Source organism: Primulina eburnea, chromosome 11, assembly GCF_022965805.1.
Source record: "Primulina eburnea isolate SZY01 chromosome 11, ASM2296580v1, whole genome shotgun sequence".
NCBI classification, from domain to species: Eukaryota; Viridiplantae; Streptophyta; class Magnoliopsida; order Lamiales; family Gesneriaceae; genus Primulina; species Primulina eburnea.
The window spans coordinates 34,935,221-34,945,851 of NC_133111.1; the positions used below are offsets into that span (position 1 = coordinate 34,935,221).

General features: G+C 35.5%; 1 long non-coding RNA gene across 2 annotated transcripts; it reads left to right on the forward strand.

Annotated features, from left to right (window-relative positions):
• The first annotated feature begins 2,158 nt into the window (after positions 1-2,158).
• LOC140804846 (uncharacterized) lies at positions 2,159-4,527 on the forward strand. 2 transcript variants are annotated; one of them, XR_012112214.1, is made up of 5 exons: positions 2,159-2,328; positions 3,339-3,509; positions 3,597-3,860; positions 3,965-4,081; positions 4,177-4,527. It is a non-coding gene; the product is annotated as an uncharacterized lncRNA (long non-coding RNA). The 2 variants fall into 2 exon arrangements; XR_012112213.1 differs by having other exon boundaries at positions 3,597-4,081.
• The last annotated feature ends 6,104 nt before the right edge of the window (positions 4,528-10,631 follow it).

A 10,631-nucleotide genomic window follows, 5' to 3' on the forward strand; every position in this document is an offset into this window, starting at 1 on the left:
TAAATGAGCTCCTTCTGGGCTTTTTCCAGCATCCAGGCTCCCTCTAAGGCCTTCTCCCATAGACAGGGTCCATCTGGGCTTTCCCTCACAAACTTTCCCAGTGCGCCATCATTCGAGTCATATCAAATAAATTTAACCCATATGGACTAAACAAACGGATTGAACGTAACAAATCAAAAGAACGAAATGAATCGAATCGGACAAAACTTAACATAAGATCTTATAATAATGATCATGTGTTATCCTTAATCTTGGGTTCCCTCTGGGACTATCTCCTATAAATGGACTCCCTCTGGGCCTTTTCCCACATTCAGTATAATGGGCCGAAAATTCGTGTTTGAAAATTTACGGAAAAATTAAAAAGTTTCTTTTTGAAATAATCAAAATTTCCTAATTCACAATATCAACTGATAAATCAAGTTTAAATATTCAAAATAGCAGCGGAAGAAATTATTACTTGCAAAAATAACAAGTTAAAGTATTCAACAACTAATAAAATATTTGAGCTTAAAAAAAATGGCAAGTGCTGAAACTGAGGTCCTCGGGTGCCACTACTGCCGACCCAAGCTAGCTCACTGGTCCCCGCCCTCGATCCCGACATCATCAGTATCTACAACAATCAAATCTAGTGAGTCTAAAGACTCAACATGCATATATCGTAGATAGCAAGTAAATATAGTAAAATTTCATGGGAGTAAAAATATCATGTCATGAGGCATAATGTAAAGTATCATGTCAAGATTAATTATAATACGTGCATAGCTGAACTGAAAATCATAGTGAAACTGTTTGCTCCTTAGAGCCCTGTATTGAAATAGCTTGTAATAATTTTCTGGTGAGATTATGGTCTACGCAAGTGGTCCCTGAACTGAGCTGACCGATACTGGGGATCGGATTTACGTCTGATCAGACTACTGCCAAAGTACTGGGTGAAACAAATAAACTAACCGGTAACTGGTGACCGGACCGATGCTGGGGACCGGATTTAATACTGATAGTAAAGTGACCACAAGCAATATCGCATAAATCTCAAAATATTTGATGCTTTTTCGCGGCACGTCATCAACAGCATGCATTAAAAGCACGCTGCGAATATTACCTTTAACGGCGTGCACCAAATGTGCGCTGTTAATATTGTTGCACTTGACAGAAATAACGGCGTTCATTAAAAGCACGCTGCGGATAGTAATATCCGCAGCGTTCATTAATGTGTGCTGTTAATATTATATACTATCCGCAGCGTGCATTTATGTGTGCTGTTAATAACCTAGGCAATAACGGTGTGCATTAAAAGCACGCTGCAGATAGTAATATTATATACTATCCGCAGCGTGCATTTATGTGTGCTGTTAATAACCTATGCAGTAACGGTGTGCATTAAAAGCACGCTGCGGATAATAATATTATATACTATCTGCAGCGTGCAATTACGTGCGCTGTCTATAATAATACAAGGTAGTATTTATCTATTACAAATGAAATTTATATAATAAGGTTTATACATGTAGTTATTTATATAGGTGGTTCATTAATTAATCTAAAATGACATACACCGAGAATATATTTAAAACAAATAAATAAATAATTATGACCATTCCAAACACGTTTTTAGGTTGCTAGATGATAAAACTAATTTGAAAAAAACTTTTGGAATATGTGAACATTATATTTTGGCAAAGCAAGCCAAATTATCGGCCTTTTTTTTTAAAAAAAAAAGAGTAAAGTTTATGTTTTATGGCAAAAACTTGTGTGAGACGGTCTCACGGGTCATATTCGTGAGACGGATCTCTTATTTGGGTCACCCATACAAAAGTATTATTTTTTATGCTAAGAGTATTACTTTTTATTGTGAATATGGATAGGGTTGACCCGTCTCACGGATTATGATCCATGAGACGGTCTCACATGAGACTCACTCATGTTTTATTTATTATTTTTCCAAAAAGAATTATTTTAATTATTCGTAAAAAAAATGCAGATTTGTTCTTTAAAAAATAAAGCTTATATGTTATTTATTATTGTTTTCATAAAGAATTATTCTACCTATTCCTATCAAAGATGCGGATGATGCAGATTTTTTAAAAAAAATAAAGCTTATATATTATTTATTATTGTTTTCAAAAAGAATTATTATACCTATTCCTATCAAAGATGCGGATGAATACATAAGCGCCAAATCCCAAATCTCGCGCTCAATCCTCCCCCTTTTCTCTCCTTCAGCCGCGTGATAACTTTCTTTTCATCTACAATCCTTCGTTATTGTTTTTCCAGTCAGAATTGTGAAAGATTTGTGCCACGGTTCAGATTTACACGACGCTTCCATCTCCGGTAAGTTCCAAATTCGTGGTACTTGATTTCATTGATTTTGTAGGAGATTTGGGTCACGGTTTGTTGTGAATTAGGTCACGTTTGTTGTGAATTCAAGTCAATTATCGATTGAACTGTGGAACGCATGGTCATAGCTGAATCACAATTGAATTGGGTCACGGTTTTAAATGTATTGGGTCTCGGTTTATTTTTTACATTCTTGATTGGAGTGTTCGATTTGGATCAAAATTTTAGTGTTGACAACTCCTTCGGACAGGTCACTGAAATTTTTTTTTTCTCAGTTTTTTGTTGTGGGTATTTTGTGCTAAGTCACTGTAAATGTTCCAATCTAGTACGAGCATTTAAAACAATTGTTGATAACTCTCATTTAGAATTTCTTGCTATCATGCTTTGGTATATTTTAATTAGGGGGTTTGGCTGAGTTTGTAGGTTTCGTATAGCATAGGCCTATGCGTGCTTGATTGTTTATTCTTTCCAATCAAATGTTAATTTACCTTAAAATGCAATCAAATTATTGTTTTCAAACTTTAAAAAAGAGAAGAAACGGAGACCATTAGACCAAACTTTGGATTATTTCTGCTGATGTTCTTTGTTTCTTGAGTAAAATGTTCTAATTTTACTATCACCTCATCAAACTATTTAACTAGACGAGAATATGCAGTAATAGCCTCTCATTTGTTAATCGCATCTGAATTTTCGAGTGTTAATCTTTTCCTGTATTTTTCTTGAATGGTATTTGTATTGTGATGCAATTGCAGTACGTTCAAAGGAGATTGATACAAAATTCATATATCAACATCCTAATGGCTAATTGTTTAATCTGGGACCATTTTTTTTTTAAAAAAAATGATGAAATTTGAATTACTTTGCCAATATTAAACAATTCTTTCTGCTACAAAATAAGGCATCCCATTCGACTGGAGATAAGATGTTGGCTCCTGTTTTTTCCCTTTGCTTTGAATTACTTTGCCAATATTATTTTAATTTGAAGTCATATATTTGTATGTTAGAGTTCTGGTTATTTACGAAATGGATAAAGCATGGATTCATCTGCCTTCAAGGCTTGTACCCGAATATGAAGAAGGGGTACAAAAATTTATCGCACAAGATCAAAAGTTTGGATTGAGGCTCATAAGAAAAAAAATGGGCAACCTAGCAGTCAAGCTGTTGGAGAGAAAATGGTAATAAATCTATGTTATCTTTGTTATTTGTAGAAAGTTAGAAAATTTTTTTATTTACTCAACATATATCTTTGTTATATTTTGTAGAGAGAAATAGAAGAATGTCCACCCGAATCTCTAAACACAATTAACGTTGCCGATGATGCAATTAGCCTTGTATTTGGCAAGGAAGCTCGAGGTAGAGTGCGTGGGATGGACTTTGGAGTTACACCATCGAAAGTTGGTGCTTGTATTCAACAAAATGGAACTATTAAACAACTTCAAAGTATGATGAATAACTTTAAACAAGAAATGCAAGAAATGAGGTCCATATTTCTCCAAAGTATGAGGCAATAAAATGATCAAGAACAGGTTAGTAGTTAACCAATATTAGATAAAATAATTTAAGTATGTGCAGTTAAATTCTTGGATTTACATTGTGACATTAATTGACATAATTTTTGTGTCAAAATTAGGTTGCTAGTGGTGGCATTAGTAGTGGCATTGGGAATGATATTGGCAGTAGTAGTGATATCAACGGTGCAAAAAAAATTGGTAAAGTTAATGTTATGCAAAATGTAGCAATTGCTCAGGTAAATATCTTTAAGTTGTTTTGACTTCTAAACCAAATTTGTTGCTTAAGTAAAATGAAATAATTAATAATTTTTTATTGTTTAATTATATGCAGACAAAATTTAAGAATGTGAATACTGAAGGTATCCATGATAATACTAAATGTAAGTTACTTCATTGGTGTGGTGATCATGAAGTTGTTGCAGAAGGTCGAGTTGCATCAACAGATCCAAAAGCAAAAGTGCATCACATTCCTCTTGGAGGGTCTTGCTGGAAAGTTTGGGTTGATAAAGTTTTGGTGGAGAAGGTAGACTTGATACGCCCAAATGATGAAATGCTTTATCTCGACGATGCAATAGGTAGCACAGTCGCATGGATGTCTAAACTTATAGTTTTGTGTGACTGATATAGATTCTACTGATTGGAAAGATTTACATTTTTTTTAGAGTTGGTCTCATGTGAGACCGTCTCACGGGTCTTAATCCGTGAGACGGGTCAACCCTACCCATATTAACAATAAAAAGTAATACTCTTAGCATAAAAAGTAATACTTTTTCATAGATGACCCAAATAAGAGATCCGTCTCACAAATATGACCCGTGAGACCGTCTCACACAAGTTTTTGTCTTTTTTTTATAACAATCATGTTACTAAGTGAACTATTATTATGTTTTAAAATTTTTATTCTCTTATTAGAAAATGAATAATAGACATTATTCCTCTTGGATGATCATGTTATGATAATTATTTGCGTTCCGATTTTTTCGTTTCACTTTTATTCATAATATTAGTGCATTAATAACCTATGCAATTTGCAAGTAATTGTCAATAAACCTTAATGAAACGTGTAGCACTCATCGTGAATAACTGAACACAAACACCTCAATAGCACGCATCTCGCATGTCATGAAAAATCTTAATACAAACCCCTCATGAGCAGCATATACTTTTTGTTGTGAATAACTTTAACTGCAGCGTGCAATTTGCACGCTGTGAATGATCTGAATATAAACATCAATAAAAGCGCACGTTGTCCGCCGTGAATAATACTAAATGCGGCGCGCCGTGGTAAACAACTAATGACAGCACGCATAGAACACCGCAAATAATACAAATCGCAGCGCGCATAGCAGGCCGCCAATATTATTAATTGCCGCGCACAAAAAAACGCCGCAAATAATATTAATCGCAGCGCGTATTGCACGCCGCCAAAAGTATTAATTGCCGCGCGCGATACACGCCGTTGTTATCTTCAAACTTTCAACAGCTTATAGTTATGCAGGGTACATTGTACGCTGCGAATAGCATATATGCGCGCCGCGAAAACCCATATTTGTTGTAGTGGCATAAATCTCAAAATTTGTATTTTATGCATGTAATATAATGAAATAACTGAATTAAATATCCTGCACCCATTTACTGATTGTATTGGATCACTCCCAGGCTCGCTGCAACCTAAATATGCCATGAAAAATATGCAATAGATTTATGGGACCAAACTATGCAATAACCTTAAAAAATGTGACAATTACGCAAAACCTGACCAACACTGAACCATCATGTAGTCATGATTAAAATACGCCTAAAATGATAAAATAATGCTCCTAAAATGGTGAGGGCCGAAATCTAGGTGAATGGAGGCCAAAACATGAAACGCTCTTTCGAGAGTCAATTTGGCACATCGCACCGTAAATTCCTGTACGACCTCAAAAATGATCCGAGTGACGAACGGTCAAAAACATGACCTTTCCAACTAAATGAGGCACTTTCCAGTCGAAGGACATAGGCTAAAAGCCAACCGAGAACTCGAACGATCCACCGAACCGACGCTGCAAGCTGCTGTCCAGAAATTCCAGCAGCTGCACTTGGGTTGCTTGTGTCGTTTGCGAGGCTAATGGCCATTGGGGCTTGAACCACCGACCAAAACCTCTTACCAACATCCCAAGGAATGATTTGAACCATGGCTATGGGCCCTAGACCAGCCACAATTCGCACCATTCAGCAAACACCAGAAAAACTCCAACCGAGAACACCTTGCATGCATGTGTGGTGTTGTGCTTCGCTTGCTGTATCGTCTCGTTCCAGTGGCCATTTGATTGACCATGGCACGATCTAGACACCTTGGGGTATGGTATGAACCGTGGCTAAGGGCCATAGGCCAACCAAGATCCACTCTAAACCACCAAAACCGAACCATACTTGCTGTGAAATGAGGGGCGAAAGTGGGGAGGGGCTGTTCTTGCGTTTTATGTAAAAACCGATTAACCATGGATCAAACCACCAAAAAGGCGACTTAGTCACGTCTTAGACATGCTAGGGAAGTGATCTAACCATGGCTATAGGCCCTAGGGCAGCCATGATCAGATCCATTTCCTTGGACAGCAACAACAGATTTTCGAACTCAATATGGCAAAGATGGTGAGTTGATGTCATTTTCTTGCTTTCCAGCGAGTATGGGGTTAAACCAGTGGACAAATGGGGTCCTAATGCATCCTATTACATGTATAGACGTCGCCTTGGGATCCTGGAATCGAACCAATACTTGAAATCCACAACACGAAGCAAACCGTGAAACTGCACAATAAAAGCCGAAATTCTGCATGTTGGTTTTTCTGAAAAATGCTGCTGTATTTCGATTTTTGCCATAGAAAACTGATCATGTAATGAAAATAAATGATATTAGGACTTGATTGAAGAGTCAAGGAATAATATATGCATACCTGCTTTCGTTTGAAAGAAAAACGAAAGAATAAGACGATTCGGCGCGGAGGAGATGGAGCGTTTTCTTTTCTTGCTTGCTACTCCATTTCCTCTCCTACTTCTTGCTATGAGGCTCACGAAATTCCTACTCTAAAATGCTCTGAATTTCGTTCATGGGTGAGGGGAGGTGATGGTTAGGAGAGTGAGGGAGATCCACTAATAAAGGAATTCAAATGGTATGACCAAGTCTCCTCTCTTTTTGAATTTTGAATTGTTGGTTGCTATCAAATATTTGTTGGGTGTTTTGTTGGAGGTGGTGGCCGATTCTACTTGTTACTCTAGGTTAGGATATTGGTTCTTAATTAATTAATTAAGATTGACTAGTAAATAAAAAGGTTAACATGCTAAACTAACCAAGAATGGGTCAAAGATGATAGTTGGCAAGTCCTTGTTTAATCTACTAAGGGGGTGGCCGAATTCTTCAATAAAAATGAAGGGAATTTATTTTCTAACTAGTAAATTTATAACCCTTAAAAGCCTCACTAATCCTTTAATTAATTTAGTGAATTAATCCCTTAATTATTGGAACTTAAATAAATTTATTTTTTACTCACCTCAAGTAACTAAAATAATTCTTTAAACTTCCTTTTTAACTTAAAAGAACTTACTTGCTAGCTAAAATAAATTCTGGATATATTTTTCTGAATCTTAGATTTTTATCTCTAAACTCCAACTCCAGTCCGGCCTCACTGAATTAACTGAAATGATAAAAATTAAACTACTACGGAAAAAAATTAAATTAAAGAAAGAAATTTAAATACTCATGCAATAAAATCATTTTAATTTAAATACTAAAATTATGCATGGCTTATACGTAGTCCAATTTACGGGTTCTACATTCAGGCTCCCTCTGGGGTCTTTTGTCGAAGACAGGCTCTATCTGGGTCTTTTTCCCTTGCATGCTTTCTCGATGCGCCATCATTCGCATCATATCAAACAAACTTATCTCATTGGAACGAAATAGACAGATCAACTCAAAACTAAACAGACGAAACAAATTAGATGTGAATAGAACGTAGCAAGATGCAAATGTGAAGCAAATGATTCATAGCAAAACATGCCGTATATGATCGAATTTTAAGTACACATACATGAGCCTTTAAAAAATATATATGCCCACACTACAAGAAAATACACGGTTTTTGAAAACCGTTGTCTTTGATGTATCTACGACAACGGTTTTTAAAAACCGTTTTCTTAGATGTGTCAAAGACAACGGTTTTTAAAAACCATTGTCTATGAGCGTATTTTTTTAGGCTACGACAACGGTTTTTAAAAAACGTTATCTAAGAGCATTTTTTTTGCTACAACGGTTTTAACAACCGTTGTCTATGAGCATTTTTTTAAGTCACAACAACGGTTTTTAAAAACTGTTGTCTATATATGTGTTTTTTTGAGCTACAACAACGGTTTTTAAAAACAGTTATTATTTGTATTTTTGTCAAGGGTCAAAGACAACGGTTTGTGTAAACCGTTGTCTTTCAGCTGGTTCTTTTAGAACTAAGACAACAGTTCAAAAACCGTTGTTGTTGTTCTAATTTTTTTAAAAAAATTTGTTAAAACGACATAGCGACGGTTTTATGAAACTGTCACTAATTTAAATTTGCAACGGTTTTTAACCGTCACTAAATGTAGCGACAGTGTTTATTAAACCGTCGCAACTTAAATTAGCGACGGTATAAACTGTCGCTAAATATAGAGACGGTTTTTACATATGTTGCATTTTTAAATTAGCGACAGTTCTATATTTAACGACGATTTTAATAAAACTGTCGTATTTTTAAATTTACCGTCGCTAATTTAGAAATCGCGACGTTTAACTAATAGCGACGACTTAGGTTTACACATCGCTATTAGCGACGAAATAAGCTTAACCGTCGCTAATAACGATGGTTCAAGCAGCAACCATCGCTCTCAGCGACGGTTTATACAAAAATCGTCACCAAAATGTCTATAAATACCCCCACCCTCAGTCATTTCCTTCACACGATAAGTTTCTATCTTTTATGATTTCATTTTCGCTTCCTTTTAAGTGTTACGATTATAAATATTATTAGTGTAGTAAAATTGTAAGTAATTTAATTATAGATTATAAATATTATTATTGTAGTAAAATTGTGAGTTATTAAATTATAAATGATAGTGTTAATTTTTGAACTGTTTTATTATTTATTAAATTATAAAAGCAATTTATTTTTTATTTTACGTAAAACATTAGCAACGAAAATCATGTGTAAACCCGTCGCTAACTAGCGACGAAAATCATGTAAATGATCGTCGCTAAGTAGCGACGGAAATGATGTTAACCGTCGCCAATTTAATATATTAACCGTCGCTAATTAGCGACGATTTTTATGCAACCGTCGCAAATTATGTAGTTTCACAACAATTTTTCAATGCTACGACAACGGTTTTTCACCGTCGTCTTTAGACGTCTACGATAATGGTTTTTCAAAGTTGTCTTTGAACGCACCCTTTAATCGCATGAACTTTAACTACGGTTTTACTATACCTACGGCAACGGTTTTTCACTGTTGTCTTTGACGTGTTATGACAACGGTTTTTCACCGTTGTCTTTGAGCACACCCTTTAACCACATGGGTTTTAACAATGGTTTTTCTTGACCTACAACAACGGTGAAAAACCGTTGTTTTTTGCCTTTTTTTTGTAGTGCCACGTACTATTGTTTTAAACATGCGATATAAACTTGATCGACAATTTGATGGATCCTAGGCATATTCTGGACAAAACTTAACAATGGTTCGGCTAGCACTCGAACGTGATTTCCAGATAGAACAACACCTTAGAATGTTAATATATGTTGCATGATCCTTGCTGGAACTCAGAAATATGGGAACCACACGATCAAACTAGTGCGGTTTGAGTTTGTTTGGATTTTGAGCGAACTTTGGCATAACTTGGAAATTCTTGGGTCGAACACGTGCAGCCTTTTGAACGAATTTGGATAGCACCTCGGTCACGATTTGGGAAGCACTTGCACAGATCTACAATGGTCGAATGTAGCCTCTCTTTTTTGCTTGAAGTGGCCGAAACTTGGAGGGGATTTTGGGAGGATTTTTTGTGCAAGGATTTGTGAAAGAGCTTGCATTTATTTATAGGCTGAAAAGGGTGGTCTTGACCAAAATCTTGGTGCTCAAGTAGTCAAAATTTCATCTGCAACCAAGAGTCACTTTAGTTAACTCAAACATAATTTCTCGCACATTAAATTTGTCCAATCTCTCAGCTCTTCCCTTGGCAACAATTCTGGTTTATTTATTACATAAGAATTAAGTTTCTTTGAGCTAAAGGTTTCAAGTTTATGAGCTAAGAGTTTGCATTCTCGAGATACTCGACTTAATCTTGCGGTTTTCGCGACATCTTCACCTCTACTATGCTGAATTTTGTATACTTTAAGATATTTCGTTCTATGAAATTCTGGTCCTCACATTTTAATCACAAAACAGAACACTTGAAATTGATCACTACATTCGAAATAAGTTGCGTGTCGAGATTGCTTTTGATTCTATGAATTTTCATATTAAGTTACACAATTTTATAATTCCAGAAATTCTGGTCCTCACATTTTAATCACAAAACAGAACACTTGAAATTGATCACTACATTCGAAATAAGTTGCGTGTCGAGATTGCTTTTGATTCTATGAATTTTCATATTAAGTTACACAATTTTATAATTCCAGCACTTTTTTCGAATAAGCCAATGCGACCACAAGCGGTTGCCTAATTAGCAGACACAAATATGTCCTGACATAGAGTTATGATTTGGAAATTTATTATAATATTGTAAGAA